This window comes from Astatotilapia calliptera, chromosome 9 (assembly GCF_964374335.1).
Source record: "Astatotilapia calliptera chromosome 9, fAstCal68.1, whole genome shotgun sequence".
Taxonomy (NCBI): Eukaryota; Metazoa; Chordata; class Actinopteri; order Cichliformes; family Cichlidae; genus Astatotilapia; species Astatotilapia calliptera.
In genome coordinates, this window is record NC_137430.1 from 13,167,436 (window position 1) to 13,172,439 (window position 5,004).

General features: G+C 39.8%; 1 long non-coding RNA gene across 1 annotated transcript; it reads left to right on the forward strand.

Annotated features, from left to right (window-relative positions):
- The first annotated feature begins 3,631 nt into the window (after positions 1 to 3,631).
- On the forward strand, positions 3,632 to 4,702 carry LOC145430919 (uncharacterized). Its single transcript, XR_013911261.1, has 2 exons — positions 3,632 to 4,543; positions 4,637 to 4,702. It is a non-coding gene; the product is annotated as an uncharacterized LOC145430919 (long non-coding RNA).
- The last annotated feature ends 302 nt before the right edge of the window (positions 4,703 to 5,004 follow it).

The window sequence follows — 5,004 nt, forward strand, 5'->3', positions numbered from 1 at the left end:
AGTGATGTGCACTTTTCTGATGTATATATGCATCAATCCATCAATCGTTTGTTGTAAGATTCAGATAATTATTTTTTTTAAAAGCTAGACATTTTAAATGAGAATAAGTATTTCTTTGTGCCCCCCTTTCCCTGTTAATGCCTTACCTGGCCCCCCTCGCAAAACTTTGCTAGACCCGCCCCTGCACAGTTACCAGCTGTCAGCTGGTGTTATTTGTCTCTCAGAAACAGTTCAGAACTTCTGTTCAACTCATTCATGTCACCTAAAAGGTAAACCTGTTTCTCCATCACCTGCTCAGCTCTGGTGATTCAGTAAGGACATCTCCTGGTTTCATCTTCATGTTTCCCTCTCACCAGATAACCAAACCGATATCATGACCAGCAGCTTTACAGCTGTGGCTCCAGCAAACATCAGATGATACTAGAAATCAATATTAAATACATTCTAACAACAGCTGAAGTCAGTCGAAAGTATTGTTGAAATGCATAAATTTGTTAAAACTCAGAAATCTGGTGCAGTGTCTACACCTGCCAACTACAAAGAAGCATGAAGCCTGTCATGAAGTCAAGCTTCTTGTTCAAAGCCTTTACGTGCTTCCTCCAGGACACTGATATGGTTAGCAGATGTAGTTCAGAGGAAAGAAAAGAATTCCTACAAGGTCAGTAGATCTGTAACACAGTCTGGATTTCTTTAGGATAGAAACGTTACTTTTCAGAGACACAGAGCTCAGAGAAAACTACAAAAGTGGGTTGTCCATACCAAAATAATCTAGATGGATAAACTGCACCAAACAATAGTAGGAAATATTGACACAGAACTGTGTAATATTTAACTTCTACAGCTTCAGCTACACCAACACATGGGAAGAAGTGGCCTTCACCATCACTGACAAAGGTGTTCAAGTAAGGCAGGACCTGCTCCTGTCGAGCCACAGTGCTGAAATTTATCTGCATCATGTGCTGGTTTTCCTAAACTTCCTCCTTCAGTTCTGACAACAAGTCTTCAACTGAAAAAAAGGAATGATTATAACTATATGGTCCACATGGGCCAGCATATTTACTGTTATGCTTTGGGACAAGTCACTTTAGAACAGAAAATTATACCAAAACAGTAATTAAATAATGGCTAAATTGCTCACTCTTATACAGAATAGCATCACACAAACACTCTGCACGTTGGCTGCATTCCTACAATTTGCCACCAGATTTCACTTGAACATTGCTCACTGGGCAACAATGCTGAGTACATACCTGTTGAGATTCTGGGAGATTCAAATTGATGAAAGCCATCAGAGTCTTCCAATCTGCCATTTTTGCAGCTTCACAGACTGGAACACAAAACTGGTTTAAGTATCTCTGCTGGAGCAGGTGGTTTGTCGCTGAGGATTCGAAGCATCTGTTTAAACCATCCTGTTTTGCAGCATCAACAACCACATTGATGTCAGCTCAGTGAGAGTTGAAGACATGATAACCAGTCATGTGTTCATAAACTGCATTAGGATGTACCTGTTCAACTTCACCCACTGAACCCAGGAGAGTAGGCACTGGAAAATCTCTTCTCCTGACCAGAGTCTGTGACTGTAGAGCAGCTCTTGATGTGGGTGTGTGCCTTACTTGTGAGATGCTGTGGACAGAAAGAAAGAAATTGACAAAGAAAGTAGGCTTTAAGAAAACAACCCCCCCAAAAAACCAATGTGAATATAGACTGCTCAAAAATAAAATAAAATAAAATAAATAACAAAAATGAAGGGAACACAAAAAGATGACATCCCAAATGTAAATTATTAAAATATTCTTAATACTTTGTTCTTCACATAGTTAGATGTGCTAACAACAAAAATCACAAAAAAAAATCCTCAATGGAAAGAGACATCAGTGTAATGTCCAATTTAGCACACAGAGCTTCCTGCAGCTTGATCACAAGCAGATAAATTGAAGCCAGTTTTCATACACGGCTGCAAAGCTGGTGGACTGGAAGACGCTGATGATGTCCAGCTTTTCCTTTTATCCTGCTTAATGCTACCTGCATCACATCTTTCCAGAGGAGAACCACGGGAGCTCAGGAGACAGGAACCCAAGTACTACAATGCTGCTGCTACTGCCAGAACCAAGGAAGAGCTCCCATCTCACAGCTCTGAGCAGCAAACCATGGACGGCCAGTTTCACTACCAGGACTCAGCCAGTGTATACAAAGGAAAGCCAGGCCAAGCTGTCTGCCAGTGGCTCATCATAGTATGTATGCATGTTCATTTTTTATTTATACAGCGCCAAATCACAATAACAGTCACTTCACGGTGCTTTATATTATAAGGAAGACTTTTTTTTTCTTTGGTAATATGAACTAATATTAGCAGAGTTAGCTAACCTATGACCTGCTACAAAAATACCCTCTGTGTTGTAAGGCCATGTTTCAGTAGTTCTCTCAGAAGTACTTTCCAGACTAGAAAAGGGGGTCTATCCCTGTTTCCATTTATACCACCACTGTTTTGGTTTTGTTTTGTTTTTTTCCCCAAAATGGCGACACTTGGTGGCAAAGTTTTAAAGCGTGCCACCAGAATAAAACCTTAAAGCTCTGAGGTTTACTTTTGTATTTTCTGATCTAAAGTCACTCATGCCAACACACATCAGTAACCATGCTGACCCATGTGGACCATATAGACTTGTGCTTGGCCTGTGTCTTCGTATCCTCACAGACTTGTGGAGTTCTGGCAGCAGCCTTGAAGGTAGTCTCCCCCTGGCATACCTCACTATGTGGGCTGAGAGAGCTCTTGATTAGGAGATGAGGAACAACATCTTTGAGACTGCTGAAGTGTTTCCAGCTCTGTGCGAAGGAAGGAGGACCACAGCAAAAATGCCACTTTGCATGGTGTACAGAGGACAAGCGCTACATATGAGCCCTAGCTTAGCCCTAACCTTAACTTAAAAGTTCTTGTCCATCACTTTAATCTGAAATGTTATTATGACCCACAGGAGGTGAAAGGACTGACCAACAAACAGGTGAATTCATGTTTAATTTTGGGTCAATCTGACTCATTGATTGAAACTGAAGCTGTTTCCAGCTCTGTCACAGAGGAGAAACAGGTTTTTACTGTCCCAAGTGTGGTGGCCTGAAGGAGGAGAAGAGGAAAGGGTAACTAAATGGTACTGACAACACCATTTGGGCGTGCAGTTATGCCTCAGGAAATATTACATTAGCCATTGCAAAGGTTTTCCAGTTACAAAGGCACACAGACTCTATACTGAAAAGACAGAGGCATGGCAAATTAATATAAAATGTATTAAATTACCTGAGAACATAGAACTGCGGTGAAATGTTAAAAAATAAAAAAATTAAATAAACATAAAATAAACATAAAAAATAAACGAACGCAGCAAATTAAATGGCGGTACTTGCAATACCACCAGACCTTTTAATTTAAACTCTTAATAACCACACATTGCTTAAAAGAACAAGGTTTGTGGCCTCTCGCTGCTTTATTTAAAATAGCAGCTCAAAACTGTTTAATTTGGCCACTTTGGCACTCCTTCCTCTACGTTGCTTCCCCAAGGGGTACCACCTGTGACTCACCCGTGACTCACACAAACACCTAAATGGTGGTTTATACACATCTCCCAGTGTTTACACTCTCATGGATAAGAGGGAACATCACTAAACATCACATCTATTGTAAATGACGCCGGCTACTAACAATGACTGAGCTGAGTGTAACAGATTTTCTGTGGATTTTCTCTGACAGCCATTTTAATGTTCTGTTGATGTTGACTTAACGGAGACTGTCTTTAACGTAACTATTTTATGACCACAGTAAAATTAAGTACAACCTTTTTTGTGTATCGTGGGTTGTTTGTTTTGTGTGTGGGTTCTTTTTCTTTTCTTTTTTTAAAAGTTGTTACTTTGGGTGAGGTATTAGATGGAAGTGTTGACAAATAAAAGTGGGCATGTCAAATGCTCTTTCAAGCTCATAATTAGAATTAGACAGTCTGTTTTGACAAAGAGAAGAAAAATGGGCTTATTGACTTTTTCTGATAATGTAATGTGGCTGAAAAAAACATCCTACAGCAATGTTTTTTTAAAATGTTATTTTGTATCTTCCATTCCTTGGAGAGAACATTGGGTCTTGCTTGATCACTGAATGATGAAATATATTGTTTTGGTTTTCATAGGGATTTCCAGTAGACTGTATTTTTATTCCATGAACGTTAAGTTTTAGGGTCACCTAAAACTGGTTTGTCAGGCCACATCACACATGGCACTAATGATCACAGATGGTATCGAAACTTGACTGTGCGCTGAGGTGGCAACCCCTAACCCTACGCAAGTAAATTAAAGTAAATGTATTTGGAAAAATGTACTTCTAAAAGTTGTTTTAATGCACCGTGTTCATTTACTCATGAGCTGCTGTAACATGAATCAAACCTTAGTCAGATAATTTCAAATTGAAAGGTTGTGCGTTTGCTGATGTCTGAGCTGACAATGCTTTTGTGTCGTTTGTCACACAGTGTGTTGCAAGCGGAGGTCCAGCTGTTATGTTACAGATTTAAAGGTAGATTTGAAGTGCTCAGTGACGCTTGATAAACTGCAAATTTAAAGCTTAAATATGATGTCAGTTTTAATCACATATTGGGTCTACGTTCAGGAGTTGCACTTCAGTTCCAGTACATTGGCCTTCACTTGCTGGAGCTGAAGTGAAGGCCGATGGGATGATGCCCTGATCCAGTTCATGTGTGATGAGAAACAGCTCAAGTGAACTAAGTGAAGCATTGACTTTTTTTCCTGTTCTTTTCCTCATTTTATCTGCCCACTGAGTTTTCATGCCATGAGGACAAAGATGATCTGTTGTTGCTGTGACTTCAACTACACACACTTCTTGTTTAATGTTTGACCACTAGGCTGGACTGTTGAGTATGTACATGAAGTGTTTCTGGAACCTTTTGAATTCAATGGTTAATCATCTGTCACACAAAACCTCTGCATGTCCTCCTTCACTACATCAATGAACCTCCT